The following is an 11,134-nucleotide window of genomic DNA, read 5'->3' as shown; positions in this document are numbered from 1 at the left end:
GTTCTCTGTACAGAGCTCTGGAATTAGTGGCGCTATATAAATATCTCATGATGATGATGGTAAAATATAAAATAGCAGATCCTATAACATTTGCTGCTTCAACTGAAAAAAATAATCCTATGCCATCTAGCTGACTTTCAGTTTATATAGTACCCAGTAACTGTAAAATACAATTAAAGTAAAAATTATAGTATATTTAAATGAAGAATATATATTTATATATATGTATATATATATATATATATATATATATATATATATATATATACATACAAGTTAACCCGTGCATGATACTCATGCATTCTAGTCAAATCAAGCTACTTAAGGTGTTAAAAAGGTTCTTGTCATGCATTTGGGCCATAGCCCAGGCCTCAACCACCAACCACTCCCCACTGTCACCCCCGGCAACCACCAACCACTCCCAACTGTCACTTCTCCTTCAAGAAATATATATATCGTTTTTTAAAATCTTTATAAACACTTTTAACAAATAACAAATTAAAAACATCTTAGTATACCAAATTTCAGCCCTTTCTGAATTTTTTTCCCCACACACACTAAGAATTTAGTAGGTCAGTGTATAACTCCGCCCAGCAGGTGGCGCTGCAGCTTGGTTTTATTTTTTCCACACACAGACAGACTAACACACGCCACTAGACATTTATATTATAGATCACATATATATATATGTATATATATATATATATATATATATATATATATATATATATATATATAGTTAGCTGAACAACCAGTGTCACTGGGACACACCGTTCAGCCACAGGGCGGCAGTGACAATTTCCACTGTCTGGATATGCCTGGGAGGAGCCGCTGCGCAGCAGCTCCATTTTGCTAGTGATAGGCTATACAGCTGTCGCGCGGTGCTGTACAACGGGTTTAGCATGTTAACATGCTTTTGCGTGTTCGTCCTTGAAGGTGGGAGGGGGGTTTAGCAATAGATTATATAATATTGTTCTATTACAGTACCCAGGGGCTGATTTATGAAAGTGCAAAAAGCCATTTTGCTTTAAAAAAAACCTGATGTGTTTGCCAGCAAAATGGCTTGGGTTTGCTCTGCAAAATACTAATACTAAATAGGTTCCCCCTGTTGGGGGACCCTATTTATCAAGCACTATTAATATATCATCATACAAATAGAACTACACTATTTGTATGATTATCTATTAGCACACATACACAAAAAAAATGCTATTTTTTAACAATAACAATTAAAAAGATAATAAAACTGAACATACACTTACCTGAATAAAAGTGATTGTAATATATATATATTATATATATATATATATATATATATATATATATATATATATATATATATATATATATATATATATATATAATAAAACCTCTGTATTTAAATGCACAGTTGGCACACCTGGGCTTGACTAGATTTTAGCCAACCCCTGATCTGCAGAAAAGGTAATTCCCATGGAGCCAAGATTGGCGGTGGCACTGTATATTCTCACTAAGGGTAGTAATAGTATGCGGATACACAGGTTAATTATTACTATTCTCAGACAAGGTGCCCCTCTGCTTGTATATGTGTTTTATGTGTGTTTTCAATTTTTGTCTTTTTTTGAAACATTATATTCATTATTTTCATATTTGCCTGTGTCATTATAACATCTATACACCTTCCGCTACATATGTATTGCTTTTAGGGCACTGTCCCTGAAACCCAGGACACACGCACCCTTTAAACGTGAGAGCTACTGAATTATCATTGTGACTGGTTAGGGAAGGGGGCAAGAGTGTGCCCTCATTGCTAGGCTTTCCATATTTAATGTACATATCCCTTTTCCAAAGCAGGACCCCAATATTCCAGGGTCCAGACATCAACTGAGCTGGACAGTCTGCCAACTGTTATAATTCTAGTGGGGCAAGACTTTGTCCCGATCTAAGGGGTGTGGCTTAGACTATGAACTCTTTATACACACTGCATTCTTTATATACTACACTATGCCACTAGCTATGCCCTGGGCTGACCACTCCCCCTCTAGTGTCTGGTCTCGTCTCTATGGTGGCTGGCAACACCCCCTCTGGTGGGCCCCTATCGCTGCACTCCCCCTGTGGGCCCTTCATGCCCCAGTCTGACACTATATATCTATGGTTAACTCTTATTTCGTCTCATCAGGGGGATATGAGCGTTTAGCTTCAGCTCATGTCCAGTCAAGTACTTCTCTGTTTGGCCCAGAATAATCCTGCGCCTTTCAAATGTCTTGACGCCAATCAGCTGTTCACCCCATGGGTTGGTTCACTCCCTTTAGACTTTGTGCAAGCGTTTATCAGCACAAAATAGAGAACTCTGGCTGTATGGCAGGCCATTACTATAAGCTATTAGACCATACATGCCAACTCTCCTGGAATTTCCGGGAGACTCCGGAATTCCAGGTAGGTCTCCCCCAATCCCGAGAGAGCTGGCGATTCTCCTGCATCTACCCACTTCACTAAATTAGAGCCGGCATGTACGGGCAGAGAAGACGAGGCTTCGTGATTTGCGTCATTTTAGGCCCCACCCCTAGTGATGTAATGCTTACGTCACTGGGGCGGGGCCAAATGACGCGATTCACGAAGCCACACCCCCTCCGCCCATACACCCCTCGTCGTGCCCTCCAGGAACTCCCGGACCCGGCCAACATAAGGCCTACAAGTATGTATTAGACAAGGTTGTTATGTTTGTGGCCCTTAAAAAACAACAAAAGCCCAAAAAGTAATTGCTTATTCCAATGTTAAATTAAAAAGAAAAATTTCCTGTGAATTTACCATTAGGAACAAATAGGAGAAATCAAATAATTAATAGAATGTGGTTCATTTTCTCTATGGCATATATCTCAAACATGTTACATGTAACTTTATCTCTACTTTTCATAAAAATATAAATATATATTTACATATACCATGCTGTCTTACAAAATAGATTACAAACAAAACAAAAAAAAACACATAAGTTAAGATTGTGATAATAAGGTAAATGATGAGATCAATGTTAAAATTGAACTATCCATTGCTGTGACATGTAATGCTGAGTTTTGCCTCTAGATGGTGCAAATGTTATAAGAACCTCTGGTTTCCACTTTAATCATAAATGGAAATTTACTTCTTTATTCTGAGTTGCATATATCTTAAGACATGTGCAACTCAGCATAGTGCGTTAAATAGTCTGCATGAAGAGGTGTTTAAAACGTATCTTGATGTAGCTGCGTACCAGAGTTGGCAGTCATCATCAACATTTGTATTAAAAAATACAATAAAATGCTTGCCCGCTCCAAAGTGCACTAAGCACAAGTGTTCATAGACTGGTAATCGCTAATGCAGGGACGAACCCGTAATATCCGCATCCAGCATCAGGCTATAACAGGCTGGGCTGATCACACTATAACAGGAAAACCTGCCATGTGGTCTTAAGTAAATTCTCGAAGCCCCAAACTCTATCTATACACTTTCATACCTGACAACGTTCCAGCAGATAACATCCCCTGGTCCTCCCAAATCACGCCCTACTCTACACAAACCTCATTCTGGGTGAGAACATATCACTTCCGTGACAGAATACACTACTTTTTTCCACCAGAAAAAAACAATACAGTCAATTGGAAATTGGGACTTTTAATTGTGAGGGTTGGCAAGGTTTCCTAAACTATATGCCCAAAGCTCCCAAATAAAATAGATCAAAAGAATGAAAGGCCAAACTCCTGGCCAGGCATGGTGCAACACAGAGGAAAACCTCCCACCACTCCATCTGTGGTCGCGATGTGCCACCCCTGCCTCTCCTGGCAAGAAGTTGGGACTTTTCCCTGACTCCTTCCATTTGAGGCTATAACTTCAGGCTATAGCTGAATCCAATTAAAATGACCCACCCGCAACCTGCCAAGCCTTTATTGACACCACTTTTCATATTATACACCTTAAATCTAAGGGCGTAATAGAGAATATTTTTAGATGAGGTCTACCACCTATTTGTGCCTCTCCTTGTTTCTAGTAACCAGCTCTAGCTCCCACCTACAAGACTTCTCCCATGCCATTACTCACTTATGGATTTCCCTCTAACGCTCAGACTGTCCCCCAGTTGGACTGAGGGCCATCTGTCCCCTGGGCCGGTCCCATAGTGGGCTACCTTGGGCTGGTTACCAGCATTTATTTTCCTTTAAAATCTTCCTAATAAGCTGCTGAGCCGAGCCTCACACCCAAACAGCCCCATCCCGGGCTAAAATTTCCCATCCAGCGCTTACCCTCAGATCTTAAATCTTTAAATGCTCCCTGAAAATGCAATCTCTTGATTAGAGCTTACCCTCGCAGCTGGACGATGCATTAGGCAGTCTAGACTCCCATTTAGAGCCCAGTGGGCAATGAGGGGCCTGGGTTACACTAAAATCTTTTTTTTCTTGACAAACGGAGAGGGCCCAAATCAGTATGTTGCCTAGAGGGTTATAGGGTCTTAATCCAGTTCTGCTCACCCTACTCCCCACTATATTAGTGACACTCGTACATCTTCACAACTTTCCCACTCTATACTTTGAGCCACACTTGCTCTTGTTGCCACGGCTCTACCTTTTTTTTCCACATTGTAAGCTATCTCACAGAGCCCGCCTTACCCTTTGTTTTCACTCCTACATTTACTTTGCTAATCTTGTATGTCCTTGTTTTATCTTGTTTACCCCACTGTACAGTATGAACAGTCTAACACTGTGGTGTCTTGCACATCAATGGCAATAATAATAAAATATCTCTACATAGCCCTACATGTCACAGCATAACCAATATACCTCCATATAGCCAAGAAGCCAGCACATACAAACTCCCTATCACCACACAGCCAATTTGACTCCATCTAACCTAAAGTCCATCATGTCGACAATATACCTCAATATAATCTCACATGCCCCCACAAGGAAAATATGTCCATAACATCTCAACATGCGTAACCGCGAAACCTGCACAGTATTGCCGGTAATACGGTACCACAATAACGCAGATTTTCGTACGCAACCCTATGGGGTGCGAACGAAAATCCACATTATTGCGGTACCGTGGATTGACTTTGCGGGCCGTTCCGGCGCAATCCCACGAACCGGAAAGCTAATTGAATATGCCCCAAAATGTCACAACTTAGTCAATATACCTCCATATAGCCTCACTTGGCACCATTTAGCCAACACACCTCCATATAAACTCAAGTTACAATGTAGCCAATATACCTTCATTTAACCTCACCTCACAACATATCCAACATTTAACCTTGCATATCACCACATAGCTAATATATCTTTATATAGCCTCACACGCCACCTCTCGATATGGCCTCCAAAGTTATACATGCCACCAGATAGCCAAAGAAAAAATAACAACAAAAACAAGCCAATTTCTTTCCATGTAACTCCTGAAATATAGGAAGTATATTTAGTAGCCTTATATTTGGGATAATTACATAAATATTTCAGTTGACTTTTCTTCTGGGATGACCTTAAGTATGTAGAAATTATCATAGCAAAGACTTTGGACTAGCGTCACTGTAGTGGGTGCAGCCACTTTGGGGCCTGGAGAGGAGGGGGATGCCAGGGACTCCTACTGTTCAGGAGATGCTTATCACTATCAGGCCCTCCTCTAATACATATTTTCAGCATAAATAAGGCTGCCCACCCTTTGCAGCCCAACTTGGTCTGTCCATTGTAACCTTTAACAGTATTTGCTGTGCCCTTCCAAACATGACCAGTGACAATGGGCCCGAGTCATTAAGGAGAGCAAAGCATAAAAAGGAGTAACTTTCAGCAAAACCATGTTGCATTGTGCATTGGAGGGGGAGATAAGTTTAAAATGTGGGGATAGATTTATAGTTGAGATAGGGCATGCCCTAGATCAGGCCTGTCCAACCTGCGGCCCTCCAGGTGTTGTGAAACTACAAGTCCCAGCATGTCCTTCCAGCTATCAACTGGTTGTCTACTGACAAAGCATGCTGGGGCTTGTAGTTTCACAACACCTGGAGGGCCGCAGGTTGGACAGGCCTGTCCTAGATCAACTTTAAATTTCAGTGTAAAAATAAAGCTAGTAAGTATTTGTATGTTAGATGTAAAAACAGCCAGCATTTAACTTATCTGCAAAATAAACTAATTTGCACCCCTTCCATTGCAACATTTACTCATTTTGTCTTACTTTCCTTAATGACTCAGGCCCTATGTGTATAAGGCACAATTAGCGGTTAGATTAGGTGATAGAGAGGCACAGGTGGAGGTGTTCTGTACAGAACAGCAGGGGTCCAAGGCATAAGTCTCCTTCTGTTCTGATGCTTGGGGTGTTAGTTTAAATGCTGCTTATGTGAGGGGCTCACTGGAAAGTCCGAAGTCAGGTGATCTCCTGCAAGCTGCCACAATTGTTTCCCCATTGACAGTGTCGGTGAACCAATCAGAGCTCACCTCCTGGCTGCCTGTTCACTTGGCACCATGACCGCATTATTACGAGGCATCGCAATGAAGCCGCGTGACGTTAGCTCCACCATCTTTAGTCTGACAGCGGAAACTGATAAGTGAGGACGGTGCCGAGCAGTAATCAAGAAGAGATGTGGAACGCCCTTGTGGGCACCGCCTCTACTGGGCCCCTGCCGTTGTAAGCAAGAGAAAGAGGGGCACAGGCCCTACATTGAGGGGGGGGGATCAGGCCCTAAGCTGAAGGAGCATTAGGCCCCAGGAATTTAGTAAGGGATAACGCCCTTAGGTCTAGTGGAGCAATTAGACCCTTAAGGTCTAGTGGGGCGTTAGGTCCCTTAAGTTTAGTTGGCCACAGGACGCATGTTTTAAGCTGGGCTTATGGCCTGAATTAGTTGGGAAGGATGCAAGGCCTTGAATAGTTAGGGGGGCGCTAGGCCCCTTACGTTTAGGAGGACGGTTGGCCCTGATAAGTTCAGGGGCACTAGGCTCTGTCTGGTTAGAAGGGCACTAGGCTCTGTCTGGTTAGAAGGGCACTAGACCTTTGGTATAGTGGGACACTTTGTCCCCTGTGAGTAATAAACTTTAGGCTGCGAGGGTGGAGTCTGATCTCCCTCCCTCTGTTAGGTCCGAAAAGGCAGAAAAAGTCCTGTGTGCCCAAAAAGGCTTAAAGGCTTCAGTTCTAGGCCTTAGGCCCTGTGGTACCACTAGTTGCGAACAGATGCAGGTGGTCCACCCTGTACAAGGTAATGCACCTCTTCTAGTTGTCTCTCGGAAACGGATAAGTAGTCATGTTGCTGGTAAGGGAAGATGAGCTGTGTAGCCTTCTCCCCTAGGTCTGTTACACTTAGACATATAGTATAGAGTATATTTAACAAAAAATGCATAGCAGGTATTCGCTACATTTCTTTCATCCACAGTTATGCTCAGTTCGATCCATTGTGTAAGTCTGATCTCATATAACTGGGCAAGATTTGGCCTAGTCTACAGATGTCTGATTTTGCCATATAAGGCTGTCTCTGACACTGAAGCTACTCACATAAATATTAGAGGGGGAAAAACACAAATGTCAGGAAATAATCTTAGATTAGTAAAATTTTCGTCCAGAACAAACAGGCAATCAATCATTTTGCACTCAGATATTAATAGCTGTGATATTGTGGCCAAATTCCTGCAAAAACATCAGCAACATCCAAAGTCTTTACAAACATCTGTGAGTTTAGTTTCTATTTAGAATAATAGTGTGTTTCTTCTCACATACCAGTTACTGTAACATTAACTATTTTTTGTGCTGACCAATTGGATCATTATTGGGCATTATCATATATGCTGTCAACAGATGACCCATGAATGGGTTTGTGGTCATCTTTTTTATCCGCATTAGTAGTGCCGAATAGCTGGATCTGTCCAATTTGACCATGTATACTATTTCTGGTGATCCTGTATTTTTCCCTCTGGCCAAGCCAGGTATTGGCTATTGGATATATAGATAAAACCACCCAGACTTCCTTTTGGATACCAACAGAACCTATCCCTGATTATAATGTTAATATAGGTTCATTGTTAATCTATTAGGGAAAAACCATGGACACATGGTCGCCCTATGACCTCTGCCAGGCAGCAATTTCTATGGTTCCAACTCAACCATGCTTCCCTGTCCTACAGCTGGTTATAATGTGCTATACTTGTTCATTGCAATATGTATGGTCAGTTCCCCATCTTGGCCATTTCTCTTTTTTTTTTTTTTTGCATCAATATTTTTATTAAATTTTTTGAAAGGTATATGGGGTACATGAAAAAAAAAAAGAGGGGAAAAGAAAATACAGACAAAGGGGAAACACATAAGGAATCCCCACGCAGGGGGAAAAGGATCACTAAATTAAGATAAGGCACACAATATTAACAATGTACATTTTAAGATAGGAAAATGTAGCAAGACATATCAGCCTACATTTTGGCATTCTGAGGGTGTCTCCACCATAGGAGGGCTACCAGGGGGTAAGAGCTGATCAACTGGCTGGGGGGGTTCTATAAGAGCCGCTGGAGAATGAGCTGTTGGGAAATGGGAAATAACCTGAGGAGACCCAGGGCCATCCGTAATGTACACATGCCACCTAAACCACTTCATGATGGGAGCTGATGCAGATGAGGTATCTGTTGTTTCCATCTCAAAGCTGTACTGTATCTTTGAAATGATGCGGGCAGTGGTAGGGGAACCTGAGACTTCCAATTTTGTGCTATTGCTGCTCTAGCAGCTATCAATATGTGGCCCAAAAGGTAGCGATCGTTCTTTGGAATAGAAGTCGGGTGGACATGAAGAAGAGCTAGGGCTGGGTCTGGAGCAACAGGAGTCTTTAAAACGGTAGAAATCACAGCAAATACCTCGCTCCACAGCGTTGGCCATTTCTCTTAATGAGACATATGTGACTGAAATACATTCTATATAAATAGATGTGTCTTAAATAATCGTCTTTCAACTGTTCTTCCTTAAAATAGGAAAATAAACCACTCTTGGGAGTTGATGTTATCTGTCGGGATTCAGTGGGAGTCACAAGGGACCCATCACTGCCGGACTTCTCCCCTAACACTATCGACTTGTGTCCTTGTCACACATGGTCCTATTATTTTTGGCAGTGAATCAACTGCATGTGGAATTGCAGAAACTCCGTACTGGGAGCAATGATGGTTTATCCAGATGGGCTGATGGTACAGCACTGCCTTTCTCCTTTAATGTCCCGCTTTTTGTCAGGACAGGAGAGATGGAGTCCCACTGCTTTCAACACCATATGTATCTATACAGTTGACTATTTCTTGACCAGAGCAATAGATAGATGAGGTCTTTTTTTTCTCCGAGTTACACTAAGAGGAATGCACACAAGTGATTCTGCAGCAATGAATTCACAGAGGCAAAAGGAAATATGGGTCTCCTGTAGGAATGAGTGTAGAAAAAAAAAATGGGCTACTTGTACATTTAGGAAATACGCAAAATGTACCCTGCATGTCGTTTTCAAAATTAATACCACTAACTTTGAAAAAAAATAATTTCAGTGTACAGTAATAGATATAAACTTGTCTCAACCTGCCATGTATTTACCATACAAGCAAACTTGGTATAGGTCCAGGATAGCACTGTTTAGGGGATAGCACAGAAATGGTTTGTGATAATACGTCTTGTGATTGTGTCTGCCCTTAGCTGCTTACATGTCATTTTGCATAATTTTATTTATTTTACATTTCTTTTTTAATTAAAATTATTTAATTTTGCTATATTTATGTTCTGCTTAGAGGGATGAGAGACTCTTTTAATGGTCATTTTCATGATCTGCTCTTGTAAACTGCCTCGCACATATGTCAGAGAGACTCCCTGAAATATGGGTGAGCTCCCTCACTCCCTGAAGAGTCTGTCATTCTCCCTGATGCAGAGACAGTACAATATGTCAATATGTGGTTGGCTTCACCATCTGTGGCATGATGACACAGTTCAGAAATTGTGTTCTATGTCCATGTATTGATGCCTATGGAGGTGGCCATTTTCATGGAGACCAAGATTTAAACAAAGACTGACAGGTAAGACAACATGACTGAAGTAATGAAGACAGAAATGTAAAAGGCAGACTCCCACATTTCTGGGAGACCTCCCGGGCTCCTGGGAGAGCAGGGCAACCTCCCGGTTCTCGCCCCTGCAATAGATAAGTGGTGGGAGCGGGACTTAATGACACAAATATCGAGTAATCTTAGCCCTGCCCCATGCTGTAATTGGCCAAAATTGTGACAATCGTTTAGGGGGGGGGGGGGGGCAAAATTATGAGATTCATCAAGCCTCGCCCCTGCACGCCCGCCTCCCCTGGGATCTCCCTGAAGCCAATGAACAAAAGTTGGTAAGTATGACTTACTCCATTGTTTTCCCTTAATGACTCAGAAACCTAACATCTACCTCTACAGAATGCTAAAGTAGTATATATATACTACGAGGTCAACAGGTACAATTTCAGTACAATTTTCAGTTTCTGGTTATCGCAGGTAGAGCTCTACTTCCTGCCTTTGGGAAATTGGTGATTACAAGCACTGTGCTAGATCCTGGCTCTGGGCAATTGGCGATAACAGGTAATGTGCTAGTTCCTTGCGCCAGACAGTTGGTGATTGCAGGTACAGTGGTACTTTCTGGCTCCAGGCAGTCGGTGATTGCCAATACAGATCTTGTTCCTGGCCTCTGGGTAGTTCATGTCCACAGGTAAAATGCTAGTCCCTGGCTTCTGCAATTGATAATACTAACACTATCGGCCCCTCCTCTGGATAAATCAATGGCGCAGATGTTCAAAGGCCGGCCTCCGTCCTTTTCTCTCTCAGGATGGCGCCAAAACTATCATCCATGCACTCATCATCTCCCGCTTTGATTATTGTAACCTCCTCCTCACTGGCCTCCCCCACTCCCGTCTCTCCCCCCTCCGCTCTATACTCAATGCGGCCGCAAGACTCATCTTCCTCTCACGCCGCTCCTCCTCTGCCTCCCCTCTCTGCCTCGCCTTACACTGGCTCCCCTTCCCCTACAGAATCCTTTTCAAACTCTCCTCACCACCACTTTCAAGGCTCTCTCCAACGCTACTGCTCCTTATATCTCTAACCTCCTCTCCATTCACACTCCTGCCTGCTCCCTGCGCTCAGCCAACGACCGCCGCCTCTCCTCCACTCTTATC

Source organism: Mixophyes fleayi, chromosome 6 (genome assembly GCF_038048845.1).
Source record: "Mixophyes fleayi isolate aMixFle1 chromosome 6, aMixFle1.hap1, whole genome shotgun sequence".
Taxonomy (NCBI): domain Eukaryota; kingdom Metazoa; phylum Chordata; class Amphibia; order Anura; family Limnodynastidae; genus Mixophyes; species Mixophyes fleayi.
The sequence above is the reverse complement of the archived record's forward strand: the minus strand, read 5'-3'. Positions refer to the sequence as shown.